Source organism: Megalobrama amblycephala, linkage group LG3, assembly GCF_018812025.1.
Source record: "Megalobrama amblycephala isolate DHTTF-2021 linkage group LG3, ASM1881202v1, whole genome shotgun sequence".
Lineage (NCBI taxonomy): Eukaryota > Metazoa > Chordata > Actinopteri > Cypriniformes > Xenocyprididae > Megalobrama > Megalobrama amblycephala.
The window spans coordinates 29,767,313-29,787,553 of record NC_063046.1 but is presented as its reverse complement, the minus strand read 5'-3'; the positions used below and the strand labels follow the sequence as shown (position 1 = coordinate 29,787,553).

Genomic DNA, 20,241 nt, shown 5'->3' with positions numbered 1-20,241 from the left:
AAATCTGAATGCGCAAAACTTCCAGTGTCATCTGCTTCCAGCTACTTTAGCTGTGCAAAAATAGTCCATTATGCTGCTTGATATCGCAGACTTCCTATCATGTTGTTTTAATTCACTATCATAATCATTAACACATTGGTTTGTTGAACAAATAATTTTAACGTTTACAGCACTTTGTTATTCTTAGTTACTTGTGGCTATTGAATAAGAAGTCTCGCATAGTCAGAGAAAATAGCTTAGTTCCTCATTGCTAAATAAGGTGGACACTGCAACTTGCAAAACTACAGGCAAAATTCTTCCTGACCTGCAATTACAGATTTTCTCAGTTTATTTGACACATTTCTCCAAACTCAGGTCATTGTTCCTAAAACAGTTAACACAGTGATCTGAACACTTTGTAATTGTCCTGAACAGGTTGTAAATTTTCCTTAATTTCAGGCAAATTATGAATCACTTGCATAATTTTCTTAAAACACTGTGCATAAAAAGTTGTTCGCACTGCCAACCAAAACGTTAATATATCAGACAAAAACAATTGCAGCTCTTTTTATTGCTTTTACAAAAATCACAACTATTTGTGCACCAGTTTTCCAAACAAAACAAACAAAACTCTGCTATTTGTTAAATTTTCAGTTGCACTTGGAATGTTCTCAATTTGCCCCAAATAAATATCTGCTGAGTAAGTAATACACACAACACAGGAAATGCAAATTTCCTAATTTTTTGCACAGCTATCTTAATTACAAAAACTATAAAAGAGGAAAGAAAAAATATTTAAAAAAAGAAGAATGGAAAAGGAAGAAGTCTAAGAATGAGAGGTTTCTGGAGAGGATAGAGGAACAGTGGCAGATTGAGATGAAGGGAAAGGAATACATGGTATAGGAAGAGGAGATGGAGCAAGAAGAGCTGAGGATGTAGGAAGAGGTGAAAATGGAGGAGTAGAGGGAAATGATATGGTAGAGTGGAGGGCAATGGTATTAAAGAGCAAGAGAAGAAAATATAAGAAGACATAGACAGAGAGAAAGGGGAGAGCAAGGTGTAAGAGGAGGGAGGAGAGGTTGAAGGATATGGTACAGACAGGTTTCAAATGAAATCAGAGCCAACCTAATTGACCATGTCATTAAATTATGGTCTTTTCTTGAGAGAAGCCCAATATAAACATTGTACCACAGTCAATGTCTCTGGACAACGAGTGGCGCAATCCACTGGTGTCGTGGCACACAACGCTGTCTTGGGCCGCACAACACAGAAAGGCTTCAAAATTTTAAAATCTCCATCAATGAAATTCACTTTCCACAGGGTGATCAGGAGCAAATCAAGCGAAATTGTGTAGTTGTGTGGGACATTGTTCAATTTCACCATTCAGCACAGATGCAAGAGTGGTTTGATCATCGATTACAGAACACGGTAAACATCTACTTTCATTCATGTATGTGTGTCTACAGTAGGGCTGCACAATGAATCAAATTTCTAATCGCGATTACATTTACGATGCCACTATTTTGTAATCGTTCAAAGGCGCAATTACAAAAAAAAATATATCCACTTACATTATTCTGCATGCTTAAGAGTTTTGTTTAGAGCATGTTATGTTGTGATAGGTTAATCATGACTATTTCAGTGTAAAAGGCCTAACCCAGCACAAAAGGAACTACCAGTGACGTAGGTGTACGCTGAATGGTCAAACGCTTGCGAAACACCAGCACCTGCAATTTTTAAAAAGCCGTGTTTCTATTTACTCCACAAGCTAACTCTACAAACATGGAAAACAGTGATAGATGGACCTCTCAACCTCATGCTAAGAAGAAAATCCAGTGCGATTTTGAGTGTACCAAGCGAAACATGATTATGTATTTCTGCTCAGCTACCGACACTGGGCATCAACCACATGGCAAAAGCTAATACATTTTCATATACTGTCTACTTTCTTTGTATAACAGTTATATCTAATAACGTATTAGACAGGACTGTTAAACAGATCGTAAACTAATGAAGATGGAGAATGAGGCTCTGGCTGAGCTGTTCTCAGCACCGTCAAAATAAATGTCCGCCGCGCCATCAAAATAAAAGTCACAACAACAAGCACAGTTTGTGTCACTTCAGAGTTCCTACTTGCGGTGCAAATGCAACCAGGAAAAAGGCCCATATGTTTATTTTTTTATATATATTGTTTAAAGAAGAAAACAAACTAACGTACAGTTGACGTTTGAGGCTTAATGCTATGGAAAAGTAATAAAAAATAAAATTTCAGGAAGGGTGTTTTCAGCTTGTGTTTCATTTTTATATAAAAATATGGCATGCAGTTGCTTCAAACAATGGTATAAAGCCATTCAAAACATCATTCAGTATAAATTATGATAGTAGTAATTAATAATCACACTCACCATTTCAAAGGAATAATCGACAATTATGATTTTTGTCATAATCTTGCAGCCCTAATCTACAGCAGAATTTATCAAATCAACAGAGAGCACACTTGTAGTTTTGATGTTAACATTTATTTTTGATAAATGCATTACTAGAATAAAATGCAGTGCTTCATTATGCAGTGAAATACTGAACTATTTTGCCAACATAACAGTGTGTTGTGTTAATTGTTTTGAGAGCAACTACATTCATTTGGAGAACTGTGTCAAATCGATTGAGAAAAACTGTAAAGTGAAAGTCCGGTGCGGGTTATATAACTGGAGGGTCAGCTAGTTAATAAATGTAAGGATTCAAGCACTTTTTCCACCCTGCACTGTGAATGATTACATAATGTGTTCAATAAAGTCATGAAAATGTATCATGTATGTGTTATTTGTTACAACAGACTGTATCAATAAGATCACAAATGCCAAGCAATATTGAGCTTATGACACTCCAAACTCACATAAATGCACTGGCCTGACACAACTGACTCTGTGAAATATGTAGAGCATGTTCTGGAAACTAACAATATACTGCAGGTTCCTTTATTACTGTTTACACAATAACAAAGTGCGTCACACGAACCACACGAGGAGCAGTGGGGCCTACATAATTTTATGGTGACTTTACAGAATGTAGACTCATTTTTATCAAGAGATCAACTCTGCCTCATCTCTCTTTGTGTTTTCTCTCTCTCTCTCTCTCTCTCTGGACTCACAGATGAGGTGTGGTTAATGGCTTCCTGCAGAGAGAAATGGTCTCTTTGAAGAAAAGATATTCCATCATCACTTTCATAAAGAGACATCACTGTTATCCTTTGGAAACACAGACAATAGCAAGCCTGTCATGGGATGGCAAGGTCAAGCTACAAAGGAATCCTGGTGTTGCTGTGGGTGGAAACGTGGCATGTGTGAGTTTTTATAATTACCACACATTTGCTTTTATCTACAGCAGTGATTCTCAAATCCCAAACTAGGGTACGCATACCCCTGGAGGTACGTACTGTATGTGAGGTGACAAAAGGGGTACACAAATTGAATGTTTACCTTAAAATAGCATTAAAACAGAGCATGTATTTCTAACAGGCAAAATGCTGTAAAAGGTCAAATACATGACATCCAATCAAATGACCTCATCTTTTGCTGTCAAATCTGACTGCATCTGACAAGCAGCATGCAATTGATAGGTTGCATGCAGAGTATGCTGCCTTAGCAAACTGTGTCACATTATTGCTGTTCTCGGCAATGGAACATTTTTTTAAGTGGGGATTTTTCACTTACCAGCATGAAGAACAAAACAGAGATACAAAAGCATACCCTGTGTGAGTTCTTGTTTTTAATGTTGATAATATATTATACAAGCAAAAATGCAATTTTTTCCAAATATCCACAAGATTGCAAATGAGACATTGATTTTATACAAGAGTTCAACAAACAAAGGGTAATATTAAGTGATGTAAATTTTAAACACAGTATTGTCAGTATTGTTTGGTCTATTTTGCAACGAAATAAAAGTTCCAGCGAAAGCCACAGCAGTATTCAACACACCGCTGGGGTTTTGTGAATGAATCTGTGGCTTTGAACGAATCATAGAGTTAATGATTCAATGACACATTCATAAATACAGCCACTTGCTTCTTTACTGAATGAATGAATGATGGCTCACTCATTAAGACAGTGACTTACCACCGTTTTTCAATGTTGTTTTAGACCCCACTGACTTTCATTATATGGACAGTAAAAAAAAACATTCTTCAGAATATCTTCTTTTGTGTTCCACAGAAAAAAGACAGGTTTAACCCTTTGACTATGGTATGCAGTTTCTCTAAATTATGGACCTCCAATGGATTTTTGAAAAAAAAAAAAAAAAAAAAAAAAATCAAACATTTAAATAAACATATTTGCTCTCTGTCTTTTTGCAAAACATTCTGTTCCAACTGAATACCATGAAAAAAAAAAATTTGCAGCCTAAAGAACACTTACACAAGGACATTTTGCCTATGGTTTTAACAAAAATACCACAACAAAAACAACTAGACTAACTAATATAAATTTAAAACATTAGCCTATTAAAGAAGTAGACAGTTGTTTAGACAATTATAAAATAGAAGTAGACAATTACAAAATAATAAACAAATTAGCAATGCTCAAATAAATACAACTGAACAAAGTTCAGGTACAAAAATTGTAAAGATTGTATTGTAAAGATGCATTCACACTACCAGCGACTTAGCCTCTGCACGTCGCCATTGGCTGGCGGTGAGATCGCTAGTGGGATTAGTTCACTTTCAAATAAAATTTTCCTGATAATTTACTCACCCCCATGTCATCCAAGATGTTCATGTCTTTCTTTCTTCAGTCGAAAAGAAATTAAGGGTTTTGTTGAAAACATTCCAGGATTATTCTCCTTATAGTGGACTTCAATGGCCTCCAAACAGTTGAAGGTCAAAATTACAAAAAAAAAAAAAAAAGTAATTTAAAAAAGTTTCAGTGCAGCTTCAAAGGGCTTTAAATGATACCAGACGAGGAATAAGGGTCATATCTAGCAAAACGATCGGTCATTTTCGAAATGTAAATGTATATGCTTTATATAAACAAATGATCGCCTTCCAAGTGGTTCCGCCAAAACCGCAAAAAGATTACGCTGTATGTCCTACACCTTCCCTATTCTACTTACGGAACGAACGCAGCGCCAGTTCCATTTTTTCCGTAAGTAGAATAGGGAAGGTGTAGGACATACAAGCTGTATTAGGGTTAGGCGATGTCCCCTAAATTGGCAGTTGACGATGTTTACAGTAAAACATCACGATGGACGATGATATCGTCGGGTGGGGGTGTAATTTTAATTATTTTTAATTTAAATACATATAATTTAAATACATACATACAAACAAAACAATACATTTAGAGTTTGTAAAACACACACTGATGTAGAAGCGGCAATAACAATTCTTTCCATTATAATTAGAGGACACGTTTTATTCATATCAGATACACATTGTGTTCACCAGCTTACTTACTTCAGGAGAATTGGATGAATTTACATGTTGTAAACATAAATCAGAACGTGCGGCACAAACTAACATGGCGGCGCCCATAACGTGTATAGATCAACTAACGCGATCATTATGAAGGTGTTTAAACAGCAAAACACATCCACTTGCTCATATTTGACAATCGGAATATAAGATATTTCATGTTATAGTTAACAAAATTGTGAATATTTTGAATAAAAAAGGAAAACTGAAATAAAAGCAGATCATCAGTCATACAGCGCTGCGGTGTGTGACATGACGAGCAATGACGCGTCACCATGGAAACAATAAAGTGATACGTTCTAAATAACGGTCATCAGAATATTTTAAACTTACGTGTGAAAGGGTTATTTTATTTCCCAACTAATGACTCATTCGGGCTTTCCAATAGGTATGCCTGACACAGTATTTTCACAGACTAACACACGTCACGTCTCTGGCATAAACTACAGTATTTAAAATAGTATATATGCATTAGTTAGGGCTGGGCGATATATCGCATGCGAGCCGGAGCCTTAGTTCACTGACAAGCTACGCAATATCACGTTCATTATTGCAGATGAATCGCCTTCGATAATGAAAGCGATATTGCGTGGCTTGTCAGTGAACTACGGCTCTGTCTATTAAATGCCGCTCCATTTGAAAGCAGTTGATGGCGATTTAGCGGTAATCAGGGAACCGGGAACCAGGGAATTACTGACGAAATGCGCGTGACAATCGCATGCGATATATCGCACAGCCCTAGCATTAGTTATATTCTCAATTTAATTTACAGAGCAATTCCTGCAAATATTTTAGGTTAACTGTAGTCTATAGAAGAGAGTGTGTCGACTCAAGACTCGCAGCGGAGCGGAGCGGGACGGGGCGGGGACGTGGCATCATGATGGACGATGATATCGTCCATCAGTACAACCCTAAGCTGTATAACAAAACCTATATGAGAGGCGGCTCTCAGTGCTCACACACCCAAAGTGCGCACAGAAAACCGAATACCGAATTGAGTTCTCTTCTGGCACTTTAATGATTTCAAATCACATTAAAATGCGCACACAGGAATTGATCAGTGGAATAAAAATTTTAATTTCAAAGTGTCCGATTCCTGACCTAATGTGTCCAATTCTTGAATTGGAATCGATTTTTGATTCCCAACTTTTCATTCAAGCTATATTTTTTTTTTAAATCAATGTCCCATAAACAGAAGCTGTCTTAGTGGATAGAAAAGCAAATTAGTCCCAGCTTGCTTTTAGACTTGAATTTGTACCCAATCCATGTCCTGTGGTGCAGCCTAGAAAAAACACTGAAAACTATTATTTTCAATGACTACGCTTGATGTCAAAGAAAGATATGGACTGTATTTCCTGGTAGCACATGAGGATGAGTAAAATGTTTGATGTTGCAGTAGGTGGCACACAGTCGATTTCAGCATATTGCCTTATCAGGATGGAGTGTTATAACTCTCACATTAAGTGTTGCCAATCTGTTCACAGCATCACATTTCATCCCACGAGTTAAATTAGTTTTGCAATACAGACACAGTAGAGCAGCCATAAACGCTATAAACATAAAAACATATGATACTGAACATAAAAGGGAAACAAACTATAACCATTAAAATGACTTTGTGTGACTTTACCCTAAACAGCCTGCTCAAGCAAATCTGTCCAGTAATCTGTTCTGCTGTAAGATTCACACAAATCTGCTCTCAGTAAGACGAATCCTGTGAAATATAGCACACGATGACAGCTACTTTGTATATAAACATCTAAATCACAAATATTTCATTGTTAAAACGACCACATTTTTGAAAATATATTGGTAAATATTGGATATTTAATTGTGCATGCTCATTTCCCCTATTTCTACATTTAGATTACCATAGCAATCATCTAATGATCACTTAAATTTAATTTTTAATCTTTATTAGTGTTTGATTAATCTTTAATCAAACACTAATACTTTAATAACACTGTTAAATGTAATACTTAGCATACCACAAAATTAATATCCACTTTTCAATTTATTTATCATACAAGTTTCCTAGTTGGAAATACATGTATTCACAAGTTGTGACATTGGAATGGGTGTGTCGATGTGAAACATGGCAGAAACACTGACCTATAATATTGATAATATCATACATCTATAATCTATGAATAGATTGCAGTTATTTGGGTTTATTGCTCAGATTCAGAACATTATTCTTTTGTTTTGTTTAGACCACCTCCATCATGTTATGTTTCTGACTTGAATGTGTGATGACAGCGTGCTCAAAGTATCTGCACACCCAACCAAGTCAGACTAGTGAATTACAAATAAACATTCACACTCTATTCTCTCTAGAATATCATTATCTGGGGCGATGTGATGTTTAGCTCAGGTAAATGTTGCACAGGAGGGCATTATTATCCTCCATCTGAGGTTAGAGTCAGTGCACCCAACCATTCCACACCTCCAATATCTGATTACTGCGCATGTAATTACATGTGATGTAACTACCGGCGATCTGGTCTTTCTCTTTCATTAGGAGTCGCCATCAGGACTAAATGGCTGACTCATCTCACTGTCTGTCTGTTCTACATGTGCATTGGTTCTCATTTCTGTTTCCTAAATATTCTCAGATAGTTTCTCAAGGTCTGAGCCTAATGTTTTTTTCTACATTTGATTAACAGGGCTCCTAATACTAGAGATGTGCAAAATTGGTTTTCTTTTTCATAATCGACTAGTCTGTGGGTTGCCTGAATAGTCAGTCTCAAGACAAAACAAGTCTCTTATGCTCACCAAGGTTGCATTTATTTGATCCAAAATACTGTTAAAAACAGTAATAATGTGAAATATTGTTACAATTTAAAATAGCTTTTATCTATATTAATATAAGATCAGAAATCATTCTGATGCTCAAAAAACATTTATCATTATCAATGTTGAAAACAGTTGTAGCTCAATATTTTTGTGGAAACTGTAATACTTTTTCAGGATTGAATAGAACAACATTTACTTCAAAATTTAAAATTTAATGCATCCTTTCTGAATAAAAGTATTCATTTCTTTAAAAAACAAAAATCACACTTGGGAAATTGAGGTGCATTAGCAGCAATACAAGAAGACAGTAAAGTACTCATAGTTCGCACAATAACAACAACAACAAAAAAAACAATATAAACCTTATATTAAAGGGGGGGAGGGGGGTGTAATGCTATATTAAACATGGCCAAAGTTTAAAAACAAGAGTTGGACGTATGACGGAGTATTTCTCTGCCAAATCCACTACTTCTGGTTTCGGTACAGGATTCTGAGAGTTTTTTTCGAGTGTGTCCTGACTCCTGAATGACTCCTTGGCTGCATCCGAAAACTGGAAAATGCTGCCTTCGGAGGACACATTTCAAGGTAGGAAGGCATCAAGGCACATCCGTATTCAATGTTAGTTTCACTTCCTGTTTCCTGAGATACCTTCATCTGATCGATTTTTGAAGTCAGCATAGAGGTATCCTTCGCTGCCTTTGATATCCCACAATCCTGTGCTTTCCATTCTGTGGCTGCATCCAAAAACCTAGGTAGCTGACTTGCTGCCTCAGGGTTTGCGCACAAAGGCACCTTACGAAATGGATTTCAGACAGACTTCTGAGGCAGCGTAGCAGTTTAATTATCTACAGCAAAATAGCACGAACTTTGGTGAAAACTAAACAAATACTTAATTACTACAGTAGTAATTTCTCGCTAGAAATGACATCAAAAGTGGAAAATGTTGGTAAAAAACGTACATTTACACACAAACTGGCCAGCAAATGCAACTTTTGGATGCCATCTTTATTTTTCTATCTCAACTGTCACAGGCTGCGTCCGAATACTGGAAAATGCTGCCTTCAGAGGACACATTTCAAGGTAGGAAGGCATCAAGGCACGTCTGAATCCAATGTTAGCTTCACTTCCTGTTTCCTGAGATACCTTCATCTTATCGATTTTTGAAGGCAGCATAGAGGCATCCTTCGCTGCCTTTGATATCCCACAATCCTGTGCTTTCCATTCTGTGACAGTTGAGCTAAAAAAATAAAGATAGCATCGAAAGTTGCGTTTGCTGGTCAGTTTGTGTATAAATGTGCATTTTTGACCAACATTTTCCACTTTTGATGTCATTTCTGAAATGAAAATTCTTGGCCGAGGCCAAAACCAAATATAATGAAAAACTTGCCCGAATTTTTTCCATTTATTTTGCCAATTATTTCACCATTGCATAAATTAAATAGTCAAAATGTGCTTTTTACTATTTTATCTTGATTTTCAAAGAAAAAACATTATACCAACAAATCACAATATAACTTATAATAAATGAATCAGTATTTTTTTTTTTTTGGCCATCTTTAAGCCCCCCTTCTTGAATAGCCTATATTAGACCTGTAACTGACTGCTGAAAGAATGTAACAGACTACGCCTACAACAAAAAAGTGCATTAAAAAGTACATTGAAAATAGCACAAAACAAGTGGATGAACCCACAACAACTGAATAATTGTGCTAGAAATAAGCCTTCAGGAAAAGTGTCAGGTTCTTCTTTATGAAAAGTAGCTTCTCTGCTTTCTCACCTAAAAGTCGGCTCCTCTTTGATGACATGAGGCCCTGTTTACACATGGGCTTAAAGGGTTAGATCAACCAAAAATGAAATTTCTGTCATTAATTACTCATCCTCATGTCGTTCCAAACCCGTAAGACCTTCGTTCATCATCGAAACACAAATTAAGATATTTTTGATGAAATCAGTGTGCTTTCTGGCCTCCGTTTTTGTGTTTGTTTGTTTTTTTGAGCACAAAAAGTATTCTCATTGCTTCATAACATTAAGGTTGAACCACTGCAGTCACATGGTTTATTTAAATAATATTTTTACTACCTTTCTGGGCCTTGAAATTGGTAATAAAGTTGCAGTCTATCGGAGGCCAGAAAGCTCAATGATTTCGTCAAAAATATCTTAATTTGTGTTCTGAAGATGAACGAAGGTCTTATGGGTTTGGAACGACATCAGGATGAGTAAATGATGACAGAATTTTCTGACCCTTGGCCCTTTAAGAAGTGTCGCAAGTGGACGACACTAAATACAGGTGTAAACGGGGTGTGAAACGTTTTGAGCTTGTCCACTTTCAACCACTTCCAGATATAGTCGAAAATGCATTTGACCATGATTGCTTTAGTAGTGTAGACACTCATGTGTTCGAACAACCACAAAAGACCCCCTATTCTCTGACCTAATGCATAAACATTATACTTTTGCTACATTTATACTTTGTTGGCTGAAGACCCAAGTTTGGTTTGAAGACGAAAAAAAATACACACACTCGCCGCATTTGGTGTGGTCTTGTGGAACCACAGAGCAGAGCAGAAAGGAAAGCTGCTGCACTCCATGTGTTTTTCTGTCATCTCTGTGCGAGTTCATAGGTAAATTGCGTGAGCTTATTTTATCCATTAGATCGAAAGATCTTAAAAAAAAACCCTATATTTACCCGCCCATAGACCCTCCCCTCAAAGAAATCAGGACAGAAGTGTTGAAAGTGGACAAAAGAGACAGATTAAAACACCAGGTGTAAACTGGAAAGTGTCTCTTGTGATCCGATCGACCAAAACGCATCTTAATACCAGGTGTAAACAGGACCCGAGATGCAACGCTAAACAGTCTTTCGCTGTCGGTGCTTGTGCATGGAACAGACCTAGGATCAAGATATTAGGATAGTTAATAGGATAGATAATAGGATATTTTTGCCTTTTCTAAGAAGTCATCCACAGATGGAGTGGGTGTGCTGGGACTGAGAGGAGGAACTTTCCTTTTTCGCTGCTGCGTCTTTCGGGGTGTCTTGATTTTAAATGATAAATTAAATTAAGTGCTGTAAGTTTTTGCATATGCACCCCCTCTAGACCATTCAGCAGAACAGTGTCTGCAAACGGCCATTTTTGCATCTTTTTCAGACACTTTAAAATGCTTCCACACTGCCTTCTAACTCTACGCTGGTTGCTATTTGATCGCGTCATCAAACCATCATTGTTCGGTAAAATTTATTCAGTCTTTTCATTTGTTCTAAAGGGCTTTTTTTTTGTTGTTGCTATTTTCGGCTAAATGATTTTGGTTGCCGAACATTCGGTGCATCCCTAGTTTTAGCATGAACCCAAGAGCTGTTCAGAATAAAGCTCATTTTCTGTCTTACTACATGCATCATTCGTTTTCATTCTCTCCTTTTTCTCTTCCCGACAATGAAAGCCATTGTATCAGAAACTGGTGCCCTGGTGTTCCATTACACTACTTCGACTAAACATGCGCGTGTGTTTTTTCAGGTGTGTGCATCAGTACGGAGCTATGCAGGAACATTCAAGCAGAATGTGTGCGTCTGTGTAGCTCCCCGCACGATATCGTGATTCACTCCCCTTTTCCATGTTGGAAGGACACTAGAACACATGCAAAAATGTGACTGTTGTTAATGCGTGTGAGGGAAGTTGAAAGGTTGATTATTAGCTAAGTGAAAATAGCTATCTTGTACATTAATCACCTCCTTTAACACCCTTTTTCTGGTCACTCTCTCTCATTTCCACACACACAGATAAATACAACAATACATAACCTCTAGCAGTAAGATCACAATTTAAAACGTCAATTAAAATGTCAGTTCCCTTAACAAGTCTTTAATGACAGCTGATGTAAAACTACAGAGAAATGTCACCAAGACATGAACTCACGTTATGAAAAATATCCAGATTTCCAAGGAAACACACTTCAACATTTTAACGGTAAGCTACACACGTGCACACTTAGACATGTTACATGTTCATGATGTAAAAGATGTCATATTAACACTGAGCTGATTTTGTGCTGATAAAGGTGGTTTCAGTGAGTGGGCAGTTGAATAATAAGTCAAAGAAATACACTGCACCCACAAAAGCAGAAGACAGAATCCACCATTTTCTGAGCAGAGAAACTCTCATCAAGGACAACCTTAGATGTCTACTCAATCTAACCACACACCAACCCATTTCCTTAGCAACTGTGACTCATTTCCCTAACTACAGGGCTGAAGGCAGTGCAGTATAGGCAGCAGAGCAGTGAGGTACATCGCTTCAAACAACAATGAACCTTTTCTGAGAGATTTCAATGAAGAAGGACTGTCGTTTTCTCGTGCTCTGCAATTCACTTGTCACAGCACAAAGATAAGTGTGTCTCAGACGTGTCATGTGACAAAAGACCTGAGCACCTGGACTCTTACAGAGCACAAACACACAAACTCTATCACTCTTTTTGGCCGTCACGTGCATTCAAACCTAAATAGGCTCCCAGGCATTCAAGGAACATTATTCTTCATTTCTGTTCTCTCCAATCGCAAACAGAGAAAACACACCAAATCTAAAAAAAAAAAGCATGATTTAAAGGGATAGTTCACACAAAATTTTAATTGTCATGTTTTACTCACCCTCATGTTTCACCCCAAATGTATGTTGTTGTTTTTTTCTTCTGTGCAAAAACGTGAAAATATGTTTCAAGTTTTTTGGCCACACAATGGAAGTTAATTGGGTCCAAAACAAGTGAGTAAATGAAGGCAGAATTTTCATTTTTGGCTGAACTGTCCCTTTAACAAAAACAGGATAAGTTCAACCTAAAAAATGATGATTTAAAGGGATGGTTCACCCAACAATGAAAAATAGACCTTAGTCAAGGCAGACGCCATATTGAATTTTATGCGGATGAGAACAAGGCTGTGAGGGATAGACTAGAGTCTTCACTATATAAAGGACCTGATCACAATTTTCAAAACTCACGATTTTCAAAAGAGTTTTATGGAGATTTCTGAAGATTTTTTTTTTTTTTCGTTTTGTCATCTGAACAACTGAAATGCTGTTTCATTCTTGTCAAACATTATATATGGCGCTACCCTGACTAAGGGCTATTGTTATCATTTACTTACTCTCATGTCATTCCCGTATGTATATGTTTTTCTTTCTTCTGTGGAGCATGAGAAGATATTTGAAGACTGTTTCAACCGTTTTTGTCTATACAATGGAAGTCAATGGGGTGCAAAACAGTGAATAAAAGATGACACATTTTTCATTTTTGAGTGAACCATCCCTTTAACAAAAAGAAAGGAAAATATGCATTGTGGACAACAGGTTTAGTATGTCTCTTCATAACACCATTCAGGACAGAGAATCCCATCTAAAAAAAACCCATACACAAACAAATACACCCAAATCTGGCATGCCCAACCCCACTTACTCATAAAAACAAATGCAAAATATCATAAAAGCATGCAATAAATTATGTTTAATAAAGGATTAAGATGAACGGAATCGATACAAAAAACACTGCGGCGACACACACTCTATACAATGCTTCACATAAGCACCTGAAATACCTTTCAACAGCAAATGAGCTTCAGAAAGAGCTTCAAGTGTCACATCCACTTTTAGGAAAAAAGACACAAGTGCGTCAAAAGGGTCAAGAGCGGGAAAACTTCCACATAGTCCACAATGCGCAGGGATAACGTCCACACCTCTGCATCTCAGGATGAGAGCGCGTGTGAAGGAGAGACGGTGGAAAAAATGAGAAGACAAGGCTAGACAAAACATTACATCAGTGCTACGAGCAAAGACACACTGCGAAAGAATGTTCAGAATGCGTGTGACACACAGATGACGCTCCTCGGCTATATATTATAATCATAATATTTTTGCTGTTATCAACTACTGTTTGCTTAAATGCAAGCTTCTGTGCCTGTTGGATTTGAGGGGTTAAGGGAGGGAATGGGCTGAGGATATGGAACAATTAAACAGACCAGTGCAGTCCAGCAGATGAGGGTAAAGAGGGAGGGAGGAAAAACAAAATGAGAGAATAAGACAGGGATTACAGGAAAGACACCATAACAAAGACAACAGATACGATTTTTTTTTATCAGCTCAAGTGTGCTTTATATGAGAGGATCAGACGGTAAGACGTGGCAAATGAAATCACCTCTTCATCTCTCACAGGCCAAAGATCTGATGTGACCTTGCGTGATCTCAAAACCTGATGAACTCTTTGAAGTATTCGGCTTCATATTAAAGTCTCTTACATAGCGTATCATGACCTCAAATGTGGATTTTTAAGAGGATAGCATTACATAAACGCCACAGACCTTTTACGTATAAACCGTTACTGAGAATTTCAGTCATCTTAAATAAAACTGCAGCAGCATGTGGTCATCACATCAGAGAAAATGCAGTATCCAACACATTTCTACCAAAGGTCTACCACAAGGTCTACCACAAGGTCATTCTACCACAAGGTCTACCAAAACATGGATTCCACAATAAAACTTCAATGTTTTGGTAAATCTAGTGCAGCATACTTGTTTGTAGTACAGATGAACAAATGGGCGATCTACATGATATAACCCTCCAACCCTCCTGAAATAAAGTTCTCTTTCTTTGTCAGACATTACTGAAGGATATCCCAAAACTCAGACTTCAAAGCAACACACACATACTCTAATGTGCAAAAGTGACAAAAACAAACAATTGTGACAAAACTTCTGGAGACAATTTTAGCCAAGTAAAACTTTCAAACACATTTGCTTGCTTCACTATATTAGTAAGGAGGACATAGACTTTCATTGATTTTATATCACGTTAATATTTTCTATGGCCTAACCTAACCCCTACTCCTAATCTCACCCATCACAGAAGCATATGCAAAGCACTAGATTTAAATAAAATGTTTTGGGCTTTTTATAAGCCTTTTTACTAACGAGGACCAGTAAAATGTCCTCACTAGTCGGCTGTCATAATATTTCACTGTAAGGGAGGACATTTGGCCCTCATAGCCAAGCCTGTACACACACACACACACACACACACACACAAACACACAGAAGAACCTATCAATCACTTGATGACACTGAAGTGTTTAGAATTTGACTCCAGCTTAGCTGAAATGACTTTTCAAGAGATGGCTGCTAGCCTGCTAACTCTACAACTCCTCCACACAGCTTGAACACAGAAGTGTGAGATCTTGTTTTAACACAGAGCTGTTAAGAAACTCAAATAGACCAAATCTAAAATAGATCATAAAGCACATGCTTCACTTCCCACAAAGCCAGAACAGCAACAGACCGAACTGAGGGGGGAGCGATTTTGACCTTCTGAGAGACAGCCAGTAACCTTTTGTTGGTAGCTGTGATCGCACTTCATCTGTTTGCTTAAGATTTAATACAACAGATGTCTGTGATGCTGTCACTGTACCTCAGCCGCCTGATCTCTCTCTCTCTCTCTAAATAGTGTGTGCTTGTCAAATGTGTGGTATGGTCAGATTTCTGCAGATGGACCCAGCCTGTCGGTCAAACAGCACAGCAGACCACAGTATTCAAAAATGAAGCACAATAATGATCTACCATACCATATCAAATATCCCACTAAAGCCTTTAAAGAGCAGCGTGGCACCACTCCGTCTGTTATTGGTTAGGTGATTACATTATTGGACGGATTGATTTTGTGTAATTGCCTATAAAAAACATGGATGAGATGAAAGGATTCAGTGATCATCAATCCTTAGGGAACAAAGCATCTTCATAACAGAGGTCGTTCTGTCCAGCACTAAACGTCACAGAAAGGAAAACTGTAACATGCCCTTAATACGACAGTGGGACTTTAAGTCAAAAATTTAAAAAGTTATTAATATTTTTCTTTTTAGCAATACAGTTACTTTTTGCAGAAAAGTGTGCTTAAGTGTTTAGAAGACAAAAAGCAAAAGTAAGTTCAGGAAGTCACTCCCTGAAAGTGCATCAAATTCCATTCAGTGGAAAAGACATTGCCTGTGTGGATACGTGGATGGTCAACTCCACAGGAGGAAGGGAGTGTGCAACACACGGGGCAGGGGTGGGAAAACTCCAGGGAACATCCGAGAAGAACATCTAAGACACACACACACACACAGCTGAATGTTTAACCTCTCTAGTCATGTATAGATTGCCAGAATTAGCGAGAGAGAAGGGTGGAGAACAAGTCAAGGGTCAGAGGGGGTCCAAGTGCTTCACAAATAAAGTGATCTAGCAGTTCTCCATTGTCTTAGGGAGCGATTGTGTTTCTTTTAAAGTAGGAGAGCAGAAAATCTTAACGGTTATTCTATATATATATATATATATATATATATATATATATATATATATATATATATATATATATATATATATATATATATATATATATACACACATTTATATACAGTATACACAGAGTAATATAGTCTATTCAGTAAAACTGACTTTATGCACTTTTTCCCGCATTTAGCCTCTGTGGCCACTGCAACTTCCAGTGCAGCGTAGTGTATGGAATTTGAGAAAGTTAAAGGTCCCGTTTTTCGTGGTTTTTTGAAGCTTTGAGTGTGTTTATAGTGTGCAATATAACATGTGTTCATGTTTCGTGTGTAAAAAAACACAGTATTTTTCACATAATTTACTTATCTGTATACCGCTGTTTCCACTGTCATAAAAACGGGCTGATGACTTCCTTGTTCTATGAAGTCCCTCCTTCAGAAATACGTAACGAGTTCTGATTGTGCCAGCGGTTCCTGTGTTGTGATTCGACAGCTCTGAGCGCACCGTGCCCGGAAAAGTCACGCCTCTTACCATAACGTGGAGATGCATGCGCTCAGTGTTATTGTAAACATGTCTTTAATTTTACCCTATCAATTTGAGCCGGAATCAGACCCGGTGATTGGACTGCGGGATGAAAATAACAGCGTTTCGACGACATGGCGACAAACACACTCTACAAACGCAACTCTTGTGTATTCCTGTGGGCGGAGGTTAGTCAAAAAACTGTTTTAGTGACATCATTAAAGAAGGAAGTAGAGGGATGTAGTCCAAACTGGCCGTTCGATGTAGGCGACTTCTATTAAATAAAATATCTCGCTTGGCATTGAACTTTGAGCTTTAAAATTTTACAGATTTTATTTATACTCTAACAACAACATTACACACTAACTAAAGTTTAAAACATGGGATCACGAAGAACGGGACCTTTAAGCACAGAATGTAATATTGAGTCTATTATACAGATATACAGTATATATCGCAATGTAGATCAAAGAGGCAAATTACAAAAATTATCTTCACAGGACAAATAAAGTTATATTTGATAAGCATTCAATAATCATTGAAATTGAATAGCAACAATCTTAGAAATCAATAAGCAGAGCTTTAACTTTGAAATATACATTTAAGAGACTGTAAAGTCCAATATGGAAACTCACGCTAATGCTTACACGTACGCTTTTACTCATGCATGTACCAGCAGTCTGACCACAATGCTGTAGCACGTTTGGTGTGAGATTATAATTAACCTCATGTCTGCAAGTAAGGCTGTCTGCTTGTTACTTGCTTTCAGGCACGGTCAGACTCTCAGTGAACTCAATCAACTCTCTGTTCAGCACTGCACAGATGCCCAACACAAACTCTGACAGCAATGCACTTTCACCTTCAGTTTGGGTGGTGTATCAATCCACTTGTATTTTGTATGTGCTACATACATGCATATAATGTTTAAGGCTCATAACAGGGGCATTTCTCAACTAGAAAGCTAGACTAGCTTGACTAGAAAGCGAACTAATCCTTCAAGTGTCCTGCATCAGGAATCTCAACATGTCATACTGAAACCCATACATCTCTCTCTCATAGATTTTTATAGATTGTTCACTGTCAACATGATTCCAGTCTGCCATTGAGCAAGACAATGAATGTCCCATTAGCCCATATAGGGTGACATTAAGTGGGTACTTTATAACTTCCTACCATATTTCAAGCAAATATATGCGTTGGCTGTCAAGAAGTCCAAAACTCCATTCAAAGGACATTAGAAGTGTTGACAGAAAATTGCATTATATGAAACAATTGTAAGATTTACAATTTTGAGTTAGGGTTCGTTTTTTATATTTATTTTTCCTAAAATTTACCAAAAACAAACAAAATCCATTTAAGTTGAGTAAAAACAGATTTTTAAATACTGGCAAACTATTAATAACTTTTTTTTTTTTTTTACTTTCTATTAACAACGTTTTATTCCAGCATCTGACTGTTAATGACACCAAAAAGCAAAGCTTTTTATTTCATAGTAAACTTTCAGAATAACTTCCTGATTCCTAAATTCTTTCATCACCCATGAACTTTTATGAGTGGAAGAGTTCATCTCTGTGCAGTGCTCAATGTGGCTGTCTTGCCAGATTCTGTACCACAATGACTCTGCTGTGGTAAGATGTGTGATCTATGAAACATCAGTCATCCTTATTCCTAACATTTCGTCATGAATGTCATCAAAATGTTTACATGTTTACATGACCTGTTTCTGAATAAATCAAGCAGTGATTGATTTAATGTCAGTGTTATTTAGTCTATACTTTCAATAAAGTAGACATAAACAGCAGCTCTGACATGGCAGAAAATGCAGACAAAATAGAAAATGCACATATACACATACAATAATACAACTTAGATGTTTCAAAAAATATTGTTTGCACTATTTCTGCCAAACACTTGCAGCAGTTTACAGAAGAGAAGAGTTAACACTTCCTCTGTGAGGTTTCATCTTCAGTCATGGCTTTTTTAAAGGTTCCCACCCTTTATGACCAATGATTTTCCATGACTTTTCCAGTCGTTCATGATTACTAGAGGTTTTTTTTTCTTTTTTCTTTTCAATCAAGTAATAAAGATGGCTGGAGAGGATTTCCACAAATCCTTGTAAAATTTTGCCCAAAAAACGCATATGGAGGATTTGATTTCCAAGTCTAAGTGCAAAGCTATTTATATTCACGACAGAAATGTCCATAATGTCCATAGTAAATTCAGCTCTAAACTAAAAATCCAATCGAGCTTAATCAATTGTCTCTTGTTTTCTCCATGTCTTCCTCCTCCGTTCACGTTCAGATGGTAACGTTAAGCCCAGTGGCTTTGTTTGCTCAGAGTAAACCGCATATGATAAGCCTCCAGCGCACTTAGATTCATGCACACTAACATATTCATTTCCTGTACAGAGACCATTATGTCAAGAAGCAAACCAGTTACTTCCACTATCTAGCAGACGTTGCCTGAGGACTGCTGCTGCAGCTGTATTGACTGGTTTTGAAATGAACTTTTATAAGGAACACCACATTATCTGAGTTCAGAAAGATTTGGGACCTCAACACTAGTCCCAACAGACACTCAGTAACGCTAACGTTACCATACATATATCCCCTGTTTCGCGGGACAAGAGGATGCGTTTAAGCTAACTTCAAACAAATGAGATAAAGACATTAGTCCAACTATTTCAGGACATTTTAACTCTTTCTGGAAGGCTGGACAACATTCCTTCCACCTGTATCAATAATACAGGAATTATATAGATTTTCAGTCAGGAATGTTTCTTTCTGAGCCGAACTGACGATGCCCTAACAGACGCGAAAAGAGACCTGTGTGAAGATTGACCATAGGAAGAAGCAGCACTCGTTTAACCGAAAATGTAAATAAACCACTTAATATTTAAAACGAAAAAACAAAGAGCATCTCTGTTCGCTTAGTTTCCATCGCGAGTCCAGGTAACTGAACTCTACAGGTATCAAATTCGCTAAAGTGAGAAACTTCACTCACCTGGCCGCTATCGTCGAGTGTTAAACTCTGATTTTTGATGCCGAAACACACATCGATTAGATACATTTGATTTTGTCCTTCGGTTCCGTGTGTGACAGTGTAAAATCTTGTCTGTCTCTCTCGCAGAGGCTCAAGCTCCAGAGGCTCGATCACAAACTGTGCACGCGCTACCGAAACTACCGCT

The 20,241-nt window shown here is 37.4% G+C and overlaps 1 protein-coding gene across 3 annotated transcripts in view; it reads right to left on the bottom strand.

Annotated features, from left to right (window-relative positions):
- Nucleotides 1-20,241, bottom strand: part of adcy7 (adenylate cyclase 7) — a 55,877-nt gene extending 35,636 nt beyond the window's left edge. For 2 of the 3 annotated variants that reach the window (XM_048185008.1, XM_048185010.1), the window contains exon 1: nt 20,058-20,241. The gene's annotated coding sequence lies outside the window, so the exon portion shown is untranslated. The remainder of the gene's footprint in view (nt 1-20,057) is intronic. The other variant, XM_048185011.1, reaches the window with a different exon arrangement.